This window comes from Zingiber officinale, chromosome 1B, assembly GCF_018446385.1.
Source record: "Zingiber officinale cultivar Zhangliang chromosome 1B, Zo_v1.1, whole genome shotgun sequence".
Taxonomy (NCBI): Eukaryota; Viridiplantae; Streptophyta; class Magnoliopsida; order Zingiberales; family Zingiberaceae; genus Zingiber; species Zingiber officinale.
In genome coordinates this window covers 20,417,236-20,431,865 of record NC_055986.1, presented here as the reverse complement: position 1 = coordinate 20,431,865, position 14,630 = coordinate 20,417,236, and the positions used below count along the sequence as shown (strand labels likewise).

Here is a 14,630-nt window from a genome sequence, read left to right as displayed (position 1 = left end):
GTGCATTTATTCCAAAGCCAATCAGGATCACTGGGCTCAAGTACACACACCGCCCTCTTTTTTTTTTTTGATCCCATTCCAGTCCCTAATAAAATTAAAGAAGAAAAAAAAGAAAGAAGAACAAGAAAAAAGGGGGGAGGGGTCTTATATATACATTATTATCTTAACCCCCATCCCCATGAATCAACCCTAGTGACTTAAACAGCAGGATAAGCCCAAGTCATGGCATGAACAATATTTTTAGCTTTAATCCATGCACCTCCTGCTCCGCTTTATTATGCTTTCGATGACCTACCTACCTTGATAAATTAATGGCTATATTTGCTGGCCCCTTCTTTGTTTAAGTCCTTGTACAGATCTAAGCAACAACAACAAGGAACCTTAAACCGGAAGACTTTGGGGGTTTTGCGAATCACGCGAGGTGGTATAAAGTGAAGGCCAAAACAATTAAAACTTTGATATCTTACTCTCCTTTGAAATCAGATCATGGAATGCACATGGACTGCTCTTATTTGGGGCAACTAAGAGTGCATGATGTCATCAGAATCTTTGGTCATTTTTTATTTATTATTATTTTTTTTGTAATTATCCAAGCCTCAAATACATAAATATTCCTCATCTTTATGGCAACTTAATTTAATTGTTCTAGTTTAACAGATTTTAGCACTAGAATTCATGTTTGAGAAGCTTTTTTTTTTTTCAAAAAAAAAACACAAAAAAAAGAAAGAAAATTGAGTTAAATGAGGATAATATAATGTTTTTGTGAGGTGGAATGTTTAGGTGTACGAAGGTGACTTGACCAAGCAAACAAAATCTAAGACTTCTCTATGGGACAACTGTGCATGCATCAAGCTCATGTGTTCTTTCTTTAGTATGTGGACCCTCTGCTATATATAATCACATAAATGTAGATTCTCTCTAACCAATACATACTATCTCCCAGATTTCCTCAATCCCATATCCAATCTTTTTCCCTTCTCTGGTTGGAATTTCCCGTTTCCAAGGTATGTTTGATAAAAGAGAAATCAGACTTCATCTTTTTTTTTTCTTCTGTTTCCTTGAATTTTTGCTGTTGTTTCTTGCTGATGTCTTTTCTCTTTTATCCTGTAGCTTGCTAAGATTATGAAGAATCTGACATGAAATCTCACCTTTCTTTCAGTGATTTTTTTTTTTCAGTTTCTGATTTCGCTTGCTTATGATAATAAACCAACACAACAAGGACTTCAGCTTTCCTGTTTGCTATCTTGATCTTAAAATTTTAAATCTTCATGGCCTTCCTTTTTGCAGTACGTTTTTTGTTCTCTTTTCATAACCTTTCTCTGTGTTGTTTTCATATCTGTTTTTTTTTTCAATATATTTCTGAAATGGACCAGCTTTACACTTCCAGTCAATCATACGAAGATTTTGTTCTCCTCATGTCCCATCTCTCTCAATATTAACAGGGCATCATGAATTTCTAGTGTTCGATAGGACCAGCACAAAATGGATGGAAGGGACGCATTCTCACTTCTTGAAAATGGAAAACAAGTGGATAATAGAGTGATGCAGAGCTTCCAGAGGAGCTTTGTGCAAGTGCAAAGTCTCTTGGACCAGAACAGGTTGCTCATCAATGAGATCAACCAAAACCATGAGTCAAAGATCCCCGAAAACCTCGGCCGTAATGTTGGATTGATCAGGGAGCTCAACAACAACATCCGCCGCGTGGTCGACGTTTACTCTGAACTCTCCCTCTCCTTCTCCAGTCCAATGGAGGTTTCCCCTGAAGGCAAGCTTGGCCCCAAGAGACTTAGGCCTGGTTAACAATCAGCAAGCTGTTTAATCATCATGTGATGCGGAAATCCTCTAATTATTGTTATTGTTTCTTCGAAGTGAACAAGTTTACATCTTGCTCATGTGATGTGAATCAGTGTCCTACTATTACTGAAGGGGGAAAAAACAACTTTGGCTATTGTTTTTTTCCTTTTGCTTTTTTTACTACACACTTGCATGCAATCAAAACATGAGATGAGGAATCTTAGTTTAGAGTAGATGAGGAACCACAACTTCTGTTCTAGTTTATGGCAACTCTTTTGTTGTTTAGTTTAAGGGAAAAGTAAGAGGAGGTATCAGGAATAAAGCAGCAGAAGGCTACTGGGGCAGACAGATCTAAGCAAAGTGGTGTCACAGAAGAAGACAAACAACATAAAGCTTCCTTTGGATGGTGGAAGGTGCAGCAGACCTTATCATCTCTATCTGGATTTATTTATTTATTAATTTTTGTTTTCTAGTACTGTGTGAAGGAACTAACTCGAGGAGACTGATTTCTGACTTCCATTGGTAGCTCTTTCAATGCTGATTGCTTTGCTATCTTTTCCAACCAGTTTACTATTTCAGAATCCATAGAAATGAATGAATATCAATTAACTCGAATCTAAATTTGATGTTCTTTCCCTTCTTGTGTTATAATTGAAAATTAATGCTATATATATATTACTATGATAGATTATGATTTGAACATAGTAGTGTCTAGGGTCTTGATGAGGATGCCATCTCGTGGAACATCTCAATTTAGTGAGGATCATATGATTTAAACATTTTGAAACAATGGTTAATCACATCGAATTAGCAAGTCCCCTTTTGGATTGGGGAAAGGGATAATTATTCTAGGTCCAATTCCTAAATCTAACCTTACTTCGACCCATTGAACACCTCCAAGTGCCTAAAATTCCATGAGATTCCTCTTCTTCTTTTTTTCTTTAATAATCAACTTTAAAGGGAATCTTTGAGTTCCTTCAGAAGCAAAAAGGCATTTTCCCTATTCAGCTCCACATAGCTACAGAAAAAAATCAGCTAAACCACCAGAAATAAAGTTGGAAGTGCAAGAATCTCTTTATCTATATTTATGCATTGAGCTTTTCATCAACAAGGTTAAGTAGATGGGGCATTGTAAGAATCACACTATCGTTAGCTTCCTGTCAATTTGATGCACCATCCGTATCATGAAGTTACGTCTTGATGGAATCATGTCAATCGCACTAGCTCGCTCATTGAGACATGAAGTAGACAAAATCAATTTCTTTATTCCTCTCATTTTCTTAAGCAGGAGAATTCCTGAATATTTTTTATGTTTGATATAGTTTTAAAGACTTGTACAAGGAGCTTAATGATTATGCACCAGCAAAGACATGATAGACTCTAGTATTGTGTATGATCAAGCGCACTGCTGCAGCTGTTGTTACAATCGACAGCAAGGAAAACAAAATGATGTTGCTCCAATGCCATGCCTTCTCTTCTATTTTAGCAGATTTTGAATGGAAACAAAGCAGCGGCAAATGTGTTTAGCCCAAAGATTAATGCTCGCAGACAGAATCGCAGTTGGAGGTTGGTTCTAGAGAACATCCCTTCATCTAGTTTTTGAAATTTGGTGTCAACAGCCTCATGAATTGGTGCACAGAACATCTGAAATTGTGAACAGGAAGTGACGCTGGACCAATCTAATATGACCTATGATCCAATCTGAAACGGTAGAGATGACGCACCGGGTACGGTGGATTGACAATTAATTGGTGGAAGACTTTTATTTTCAAGAAGAAGCTTTTCTTCGATCCTACGTACAAGGAGATGAGCCAATAAAATGTCAGCGCTTAGAAATTAAGCGGGAGGCCCTAACGAAGGTCCTCCGATACTCAAGTCAGGACAAATCCGGACGGATGGATGAAGAACAATAAGAACGTGTGTGCGAGAGTAAAGTTGCAGATGCGGAGAGGACTCCTCCTTTATATACCACCTCTCAGAACCTCTGCAATCGTGAGGTGGCAATGTGTCAAAGTTTGTTAGGCAATGCACCATAATTGTTCGAGGAATCTTTCTTTTACCCACATATATATCATTTTGTCGTTTATAGCTTCTATTACTACTAGGAAGAGAAAATATGTTGTCATAAATAGTCCACTGATGGGAGACACAATGACCCCCAAAGAAGTTTTCAGAAGAATATTCTCTAACACATAGTTATTATTCTGATAGGTTGTTAGGATGTTGTGTGCTAAGTATATCTCGGCCAATCCTTAAGGTCGGGTGTCTCTACTGAGCTACTCAATTACACTTTGTATAGTCTGCTCTATTATGTATTATACTGCATGTATCTTGGCCGTCCTGTAAAATCGACCGCCTTTATACCTGTCTCGGCATTAAGTCGCTTAGTTATATTCTGTACAACATTGAGACCTTTGTTCAGAGAATAATGTAATGCACTGTTCATGTTAGGAATCCGTTTGAGAAATAATATGATGCCTCGTGTTTCCTGGAAATTCATCTGGCAACCTATGCTTTGCTAGAAATTCGTTTGGGTAGTGATATGAGGATAAATACTTCAAAGCTAGCCAGCTTTTTATCTGATCGGGCATGCATAGAGGGATTCACGATCCTCAAGGAGGCCAACCCATACTCTAACCAACCCTATGGCTGAGATGACTCGGATATCCCCGCCACCCTAGGAGGCTGCCACCTTAAAACCTCGATTGGCCGTTGAGTGACCGGACATGTTATCTTTTAAGTGGAGTACTAGGCTCTATACGTTTGATTGGTTTAAAGGCTGGTCGATCACTACTCACTCGACTAGCTTGTAACTCAGTCGGGTCTGGGCGACCAATCATAGTCAGGTGAGGAGATGTTTTCCTTTCTCGACTTTGACCACCACACCATCATGACTTTGATCGCTCCGTCATCTTTACTCTAACTGCCATGTCATCCCCTCCACTCAACATAACCCATATCATTAGCCTTCCCTTTAAGTCTAGTCAAAGAAGGTATAGCCGACTGATTGAACCCAAGTTTAATTTTTAGCCACTCATCCCTTTTATCAGGATCGTCTAGTAATTTGCACTCTCCTTTATGTTGGACCCCATGGTTGTTTTGATGTAATCAACCAAGTTAGGTTAGGTCCTATTTGGTTTTGATCCCTGTGTCTAAGTGTGTAGGAGCTTAGGAGCGCAGGAAGTCGAGCAGAAGCCGCAATTAGTGAGAAGGACGACACGGGAAGGGAGCCGACGAGCTTGGTGCGTCCGAAGGACAAAAAGAGCTGCGGAAGAGTACACTGGTGGATGAGAAGAACGTGCATGACGTTCGAGGGACGAGAAGCCAGGGCGAAAACCTGGTCGAGGAGAAGGCCAGAAATTAGGTTCGGGTGAGCCCTATTTCGATTGGCCGCAATCACCAAAGCGAACGGAACTTCGGAAGCTAAAGTGAAGATGAAGAAGTGCTGGAAAAGTAGTTGGAGGCGCCCTCAACAGTCGTTGGAGGCGCCTCCACCCTCATCAGTTTGAGGGAACCCTCAACAGCATTGAGGGCGCTCTCAACAGCATTGAGGGCGCCCTTAATGTCCTTGAGGGCGCCCTCAACTGGGTTAAATGACCGTTAGCGAGCAGATAAAATTTTATCCGCTTATCCCTTTGGAGGCGCCCTCAACCCCTTTGGAGGCACCCTCAAGACTCGATATAGGATTTTCAGGAGCTATATAAAGGTCCCTGGAGCTAGGAATTATTGAATCAATTCTAGTACTAATTTCCTAGCAACTCTTGAGCTCTCTAAGTGTGTAAAAGTCTTCTTCGCCTTCAGAGAAGGAGATTCGTAATGCGCTTTTTCAACCGCCTTGGATTAACAACCATCTAGGTTGTAACCAAGTCAAATTAATGTGACTCTTCTCTTACTTTTATTTCTGTTATTTTATTTTATAATTGTTGCTATTTTTAGAGTTAGAAGAACGAGGAGGGTATTTTCGTATTACAGGCAATTCACCCCTCCCCTCTTGCCGGCCCCGCTACACGATCAATTGGTATCAGAGCTAGACCGCCTCAGAAGGACTGACCGCCGACTGAAGCATCAAGATCAAGATGATGGTCGGTGCAAATATTCATCCCCCAAAATTCGACGGAGACTTCGCTACATGGAAATGCCGAATGGAGGTATTTTTTAAAATGAATTTTGATATTTTATTAACAATGAAATTTGGTTTTTTAGTCCCAAAAGATAAGGAAGAATACCACTCGATTAAGAAGGAGCAAGCCGATTTTATGGCCAACGGAAAGATAGAATTCTATCTGCTCAGCGTTCTGCCGCCCCAGGAGGTAAGTCGGATCGGAAGCTACGACTCCACCAAAGACCTCTGGGAAAAATTCCTCGAGCTCCACGAAGGCACCTCAAAAGCGAAGTTAGCAAGGTGGGACATCCTCTGTGTTAGGGTCGAAATATGCTAGAGGGGGGGGGGTGAATAGTTCGTCGTGCGCTCGTCGTCTTGCTTCTTGGTGATGATAGGAAGCGAAAAATACAAGAAACAAAAATACAACGCTAACACGAAGGATTTACTTGGTATCCACTTCAAAAAGAGGTGACTAATCCAAGGATCCACACACGACACACACTCTCTACTATGAAAACACTCCTTTTCGATAACTACCGAAGGTGGAGAAGCCTTGTACAAACCCACACAACAAATACAACTCACGCAAGAAGAAAATACAAAATATGCAAATAAAAACTCCTTCTTCTTGCTTACTTGTTGCTTGTTGTTGCCTCTTGAACCTTGGAAGTGTACCTACACTTATCTCCAAGAGCCTTCAAGATCTGGCTGTGAGAGTGAAGAAAGTCCTGTGAAGATAGGAGAAGAATCGCAGCTATAGCCATGTATGCCGTATGGAGAAAAACGCTCGCCAACGAATATAATCTGCGCCAATGGTCGGATCCCAATCGATTGAATTGCTCTCAATCTATTGGGGACCGATCGATCCAGAGCGCCTCTGTGCTCTCTAAAACTTGCTTGAATCGACTACCCGATCGATTCACTAACCCTTGCGCGATTCCAGTCTCTCAATGGATCGATTGGAGGCTCCCAATCGATCGAGTGATCTATTGGGAGGCGTTTTGTGCGACGCCGATTCCTTCCAAATCGATTCATCGATCGATTGGGAGGAAGTAATTATCGCGGGACTTACCCAATCGATCAACCGATCGATTGGGCATGAGTCAATCGATCGGTTGATCGATTGGACTCACTTGTGGCTTGCCAAATCACGTCCAAAGTCCTTAAAATCAACATCTGGTCAATCATAACCTGTTGGGACATCATATCTAGCATCTGGTCACCCTCGACCTGCTAGGACTTCCTCACCAAGTATTCGGTCAACCCTTTGACCTACTTGGACTTCTCAATACTAGGTGTCCGGTCAACCTTAACCCACCTGGATTTCCACGTGCCTAGCTTCACTCACCAGGAGTTCCCTTCTGCCTAGCTTCACTCACTAGGACTTCCCATCTGCCTGACTTAACTCATCAGGACTTTCACTTAGCTTCACTCACTAGGGTTTCCCATCTGCCTGGCTTCACTCACCAGGACTTTCACCTAGCTTCACTCACTAGGATTTTCATACTACCGAGCTTCACTTACTAGGTCTTTCACCTAACTTCACTCACCAGGATTTTCCAACTGTCTGGCTTCTCTCACCAGGACTTCTCCTCTGCCTAGCTTTACTCACTAGGTCTTTCACCTGGCTTCACTCACTAGGATTTTCCAACTGTTTGACTTCACTCACCAGGACTTCTCAGTCAAGTATCCGGTCAGTCTTGACCTACCTGACTTTTCTTCACATCTAACTGGCTAACCTTGACCAGAGGAGAATTGTACCAACAATCTCCCCAAATGAATGATTGCACCTGCAATCTCCATGTATTATCAATCTCCATATATTGTCAAACATCAAAATCCAAACATCAAGACTCAAGCTTGAGCCATCTCAAGCTTAGTTAACCAGGTCAACCTTGACCTAGGGAATATTGCACCAACAATCTTTCCCTTTTTGATGTTTGACAATACCTTTAAGTTAGGCTAATCCCATAGCCTCAACTTCCTTTCCTGCCAAAGTATGAATGTGGGATTCCTTAATTCTCCCCCTTTCCTAGAGGGCAAACTCCCTCTTTAGGTAATGAAGGCTTAACTTAAACCCTACATTCTCCCCCTATTGACACACATCAAAAAGAACTCTCCCCCTAAAGAGTTACTCACCATTGGTTACAACTTCACTCGTTGGACACAACACTACAATGAAGGTCGTATACCCTTCATCGTATCCAATGCTCACCCTTGAGTATTAACCAATCCAACAATGAAGGTCTCATACCCTTCACTATATTAAATGCTCACCCTGGAGCATTATTCCATATTATGATGCTCATCCTAGAGCATCCATAACCCCACAATGAAGATATCCACTCTCCATTGTTTTTCAACGCTCAACCTTGAGCATTGTTTTTCTAAACGAAGGTTTAACCACCTTCAATGGTGTCGAAAAATTAGTTCAATGTACTTAAAGAGTAACTCCCCCTAAAGACATGTATCAAACTTCTGTTATTGCACTAACAATGACTTGGAATCCCCAAATATTTAGGAAACCCAAAATTTGAAAGTTTTGAGGTTTAAAAATTCAATAATGAAACCAAACCTCAATCTAAACTCCTACTTAGTCTTCCTTAACCAACCCATCCTCGTTTTCATCATGAAAACTCCCCCTAAATATATACAAATGGGTTTTAAGGGGTTAGGAATGGTTACCTCGACTAAAAATAGTCTAAAATGCTGAAATTAGGCTTTTCTAGTCGAAATCAGCACTTCAATCGATTGAAATTGGGGTTTGAATCGATTGAACCTGACCCAATAGATCCACTGATCGATTTAATAGGTGTGGATCGATCGGTGGATCAATCCATTAAGCTTCTATTCACGATACCTACCTTCTCAATCGATTGCCCGATCGATTGAGGCACTTCAATCGATCGGGTGATCGATTGAATGCCTGATTTTCTGAAGCTTGATTTCAGTGAACTTCATAAACTCTCCAAAAATTCTACAAAATTTTAAAAATCATGAAAATTTGTGTAGACGTTACTTAGGGTATGCTCTATCAAGGAAAAATAGTTTTCTATGAAAATACTTCCTATTTTCAAAGATTGACACAAACTTGAAAACTTGTAAAAGTTTATGTTTTCTTCAAGTTTGTGTCTAACTTTTCAATGATGATTACTATCAAAAGATAGCCTTCACCAAGGTTTTCCAAAAGCATTTTAAAATTATTTTTAAAACCAATATCCAACCATATTCTTTGGGCTCAATGCACATGACTTGTACATTAGCTTTCCCTATGATTGGAAAACACATAACTATGTGTTTTGATGAACCTAAAACTCAACTAGATGTACTAAATCAACATCTTGAGTTTTGCTCATCGTCCTAACATCTCACTTGTATCTAATGCGCACTAAAACACATACAAGTCACCTTATAAGTCTTTGTGAGATGTAAAGTTTGATTTTGCCCTAAACTAGGGATCATGCATATCTATCTAGGCATTTTGGGATTATAAACATCCACCTAGGATGTTACTTGTTAGTAAATGCCATTTTCCTTAATTGCAAGGAATTAAAAATAATGCATGATGTGCTATGACATACATCAAAATAAATAATTTTCAAAAGGAAATTCGCTAGAACTACATGATGTATGTATGATATGACATGATATTTTTATATTTTTCATAATGAAATATGAATGCAACATATGATGTCATGGCATATGAAGGGCAAACAATCATGGCAAGTTAGCATAAATAAAATATCTAGATTTTCTATCTAAGTGTCCTTAAACCCTTAGCTAAACCTAAGAGTAATCCTAGATTGCCCATATTTTCTTAAGAAAATGTCCAAGCCCAACTTGACATTTCTTTTAGTGGAGTCTGAAACATATTTTTGCTTAACACTACTCCATGCTATGGCTCCACCTCCCAAAGTAAACACATACCCCGAGGTTGATTTACTGCTGCCCCTATCTAATTGGAAGTCTGAATCCGAGTAACCCACAGTGAGCAAATCATCTGCTAGGTAAACCAACATATAATCTCAAGTCCTTTTCAGGTACTTTAATATATACTTTACAACAGTTTAATGTCCCGGTCTTGGGTTACTTTGATATCTGTTAACCATGCCCACGAAAAAATAGATATCGGGTCTCGTACATAGCATCACATACATTAGGCTTCCTACAGTCGAAGCATAAGGAACTGCCTTCATCTCCTCTATCTCCTTTGATGTCCATAAAACCCTAAAACGAGCTAGGATAGTATCGATGTATGAAGCTTGGGATAAGCACAACATCCTTTTCTTGCGATCCCTTATTACTTTGATCCCAATAATATGTCCACATTCTTCCAAGTCCTTCATATCAAACTGCTTGGACATTCATACCCTTACGTTTAACAACACTATGACATTGTTGCCAATGAGCAAAATGTCATCTACGTATAGTACAAGAAATACTACCACATTTCCGTCACTTTTCTTGTATACATAAGACTCATCCAGACACTGAATGAATCTATAAGACTGTATCACTTCATCAAACTGGATGTTCCAAGATCTTGAAGCTTGCTTCAGTCCATAAATGGACCGATTGAGCTTACATATAAGATGCTCTTTACCCTTCACAATGAATCCCTCTGGTTGTTTCATATAGATGTTTTCTTCAAGACTTCCATTAAGGAAAGCTGTCTTGACATCCATTTACCAAATCTCATAATCCATATGAGTAGCAATAGATAAAAGGATCTAGATAGACTTAAGCATGGCTACGGATGAAAAGGTTTTCTCATAATCGATTCCCTCTTTTTGATTATACCCCTTCGCAACAAGCCTCGCTTTAAAGGTTTCCACCTTCCCATCTGTTCCTCTTTTCCTTTTGTAGACCCATTTACATCCAATGGATTTTACACCATTTGATGGTTCAATAAGCTCCCAGACCTAATTAGAATGCATAGATTCTATTTCAGAGTTCATTGCACTTTGCCAAAATGCTACATCTTTATCTTGGAGTGCTTCATCATATGTCCAGGGATCAACTTCATGTTCACCAGGGATCAAGTCCGAAGACTCTCCTAAAAACATGAATATATCAGGTTGCCTAACAACTCTCCCACTACGATGAAGCACTACCTATAACTGTGCATCATTTGTGAAATGTGTTGCAGTTACTTGTGATATCTCATCTTGTATCGTTGGTACTAAAGTAGAAGCACCCTCTCTTATTTCCTCAAGAATAATTTTACTCATGGGCTTGTGGTTCATTACATAGTCCTCTTCTAAAAATAGGGCATTAGTGCTAACAATGACTTTCTGATCTTTAGGACTATAAAACAAACCACCTTTTGTTCCTCTAGGATATCCCACGAACAAGCAAACTTCTGTACGTGATTCCAACTTATTAACGTCTCCCTTCAGCACATTTGCTGGACTACCCAAAATCCGAATATGTTTCAAACTAGGTGTACGCCCATTCCACAATTCTGTGGGAGTAGAGGGTATAGACTTAGAAGGTACCAAGTTTAGAATGTATGCCGCCTTTCCAGAGCATATCCCCAAAATAAATTTGGTAATTTTGAATAACTCATCATTGATCTAAGCATTTCCATAAGAGTCATATTCCTTCGTTCCGCCACACCATTCTATTGGGGTGTACTAGGTGTAGACAATTGAGATTGAATCCCGACCTCTGATATGTAACTCCTAAACTCTCCTAAGAGGTACTCTCTACCATGATCAGACCGTAGTGTCTTGATACTTTTACCATGACGCTTCTCCACATCAACCTTGTATTATTTGAACTTATCAAAGCACTCAGATTTGCTACGTATCAAGTAAATGTACCCATATCTCAAATAGTCGTCTATAAAAGAGACAAAATATTCGAAACCACCTCTTGCCTGGATAGTCATAGGCCCACACAAATCAGAATGAATCAATTCCAACACTTCTTTGGCTCTATACCTCTTTTCCTTAAAAGGTCTCTTAGTCATTTTTCCTTCCAAGAAAAACTCGCAGGTCAGAAAGTTTTCCACTACCAATGAACCCAAAGGTCCTTCGACTATTAACCTTTGAATCCTACTCAAGTTAATATGACTCAACCTCAGATGCCAAAGATATGTTTGATTCATTTTCGAAGGTTGCTTTCTTTTATTAGAATTAGAAGATGTGTTATTAATTTTCATTTTTTTGCATCGTGGGAGTTATTGGATTAAGAGTATACAAATTGCCAACTAACATACCAGAACAGATAACCATCCTATTTTTCTTGACAACCACTTTGTCATCAAAAGAAATAGAATATCCATCCATAAATAATTTAGAAACTGAAATCAAGTTCTTTCTAAAACATGGTATGTAAAGATAATTTTTCAAAATCAATGTTTTATTCCTATCAAAAGATAAATAAATATCTCCCACTGCAACAACCGCCACTCTCGTAGCATTGCCCGTGTAGACGGTGATTTCCCCTTCATATAGTCGTCGGGTTTCCTAGAACCCCTGTAATGAATTACAGACATGATCAGTGACTCTCCTATCTATACACCAGGTACCGATAGATAACACCATTAAACATGTTTCAATAACTAATGAATAAGATACACCTTTATTATTCTCCTTTCTGTGAGGACAGTCTGCCTTCCAATGTCCAGGCTGCTTGCATGTGAAGCACTTGCCCTTCGGCTTCTTCACACTTGCCTGTGACCCAGTCCCTAGAGGTCAAATCACTTTCTTTACTGAACCAACTTGTTTCTTCTTCTTCTTTCTGCCTTTCATCTTAGAGGCAGAAATATTTTCAGCAATGTGAACTTGAGAACTTTGACGAAATAGTCCTTTTACCGCTTGGAGTTCTGTCAGAAATTTTGCCAATGGATAAACCCTTTTGTTCATGTTGTAGTTTAGGTGGAACTGCTCAAAACTCTTGGGCAGAATTTGGAGAATGATATCAACCTGGTTTTCCCCATCGATTTTAGCTCCAAGGACTTCCATCTCATTCAAATGAGCCATCATCTTGAGGATATGATCCCTCACGGGTGCCCCCTCAGTCATGGTGGTCGTCATTAAGTTTCTCATGGCCTCCTTCCTGACAGTCCGATTCTGGTATCCGAAGAGTTCCTTGAGATTGAGCATCATGTCATAGGTAGTGGGTAGGGCCTGATGCTGATGTTGCAGCACATTTGACATAGAAGCCAAAATGTAACACCACGCCATTGTTAGGATCTCTTCGTACGCGGCTAGAGAGGGGGGTGTGAATAGCCGCCCCAAATCGCTCGTTTCTTCCTACAATTCGTTAGCGCAGCGGAAAAATACACTAGAAACGAAAGGAAGAATATCAAACCTTAACACAGCGATGTACGAGGTTCGGAGATGATACTCCTACTCCTCGGCGTGTCCGTAAGGTGGACGAAGCCTATCAATCCGTCGGTGGATAAGTCCCCGGAGAACCGGCTAATATATACTCCTTGTGGGTGGAGAAACCTCGCCACAATAACTCTTGCAACAGCAAGATAGAAGTACACAAAATACAAAGAAGCACAAGACAATATGAATGTAAAACAAACACGCTTGCCTTCTCGTTGACTGGTTGAAGCAGCAACTTCACGAGACGCCTACAACAGCAGGAACCCAGTCGAAGAAGCTCACACGAAGCTTCGGAACTCAACAAAGCTCAAGAGCACAGCAGCAGCTCAGTAGAAAGAAGAGTAAGAAGAAGTAAGGCTCGCAGCAGCAGCCCTCCTTTTATAACCTGCGAAGAAAGCGAAGAAACACAGAAGAAATCTAGCCGTTGCGTCGCAACGGCTAGTTCCTGGATCGGTCCACAGACCGATCAGATGTCGCGATCGAAGCCCTGATCGGTCTGTGGACCGATCAGGGAACCTCCTGATCGGTCCATAGACCGATCATGCTTCGGTTCCTCAGCCACGATCTATGCCCGATCGGTCCGCCGACCGATCAGATCGGCAGACCGATCCATGGCTTTCTTCTCGCGAGGTTGCGTTGCCTCGATCGGTCTCCGCATCGATCGACACAACCGCGAGCCATCGATTCGATTCGATCGGTCACCGCACCGATCAAGGAAAACGCAGATCACCGGATCGGTCACGCACCGATCCAAACTTCTCACCCTAGACCTAAGGCTTCCACACCAACATTCGGTCAACCTTGACTGTTGGTACATCATTCCTAGCATCCGGTCACCCCTTGACCTGCTAGCACTTCTCCACACCGGATGTCCGATCACCCTTGATCCATCCGGATTTTTCCTTGCCCGGCTTCACTCACTGTGACTTTCACCTAGCTTCACTCACTAGGGTTTTCACACCGCCTAACATCCCAGTTAGGACTTTCTCACTGCTTCACTCACTGTGACTTTCCAACTGCTAACATCCCGCTTAGGACTTTCCCACCGCTGACTTCACTCACGACTTTCCAACCGCCTAACATCCCGGTTAGGACTTTCCCACCGCCTGGCTTCACTCAGGACTTTCCACACCGCCTAACATCCCAGTTAGGACTTTTCCGGCCAAGTCTCCATACTTGGACTTTTCCAGCCAAGTCTCCATACTTGACTTTTCCTGCCAAGTCTCCATACTTGGACTTTTCGCGTGCCAAGCTCCCTGCTTGGACTTTTCCAGTGCCAAGTCTCCATACTTGGACTTTTCCAATGCCAAGTCTCCATACTTGGACTTTTCCCGAATCAGGTCAACCAGGTCAACCTTGACCTACGGTTGCCCCAATAATCTCCCAAACAT

The 14,630-nt window shown here is 40.9% G+C and overlaps 1 long non-coding RNA gene across 1 annotated transcript; it reads left to right on the top strand.

The window, feature by feature from the left end:
• Positions 1 to 848: 848 nt before the first annotated feature.
• On the top strand, positions 849 to 1,974 carry LOC122045021. The gene is made up of 2 exons (XR_006129888.1): positions 849 to 1,004; positions 1,443 to 1,974. It is a non-coding gene; the product is annotated as an uncharacterized LOC122045021 (long non-coding RNA).
• Positions 1,975 to 14,630: the final 12,656 nt, after the last annotated feature.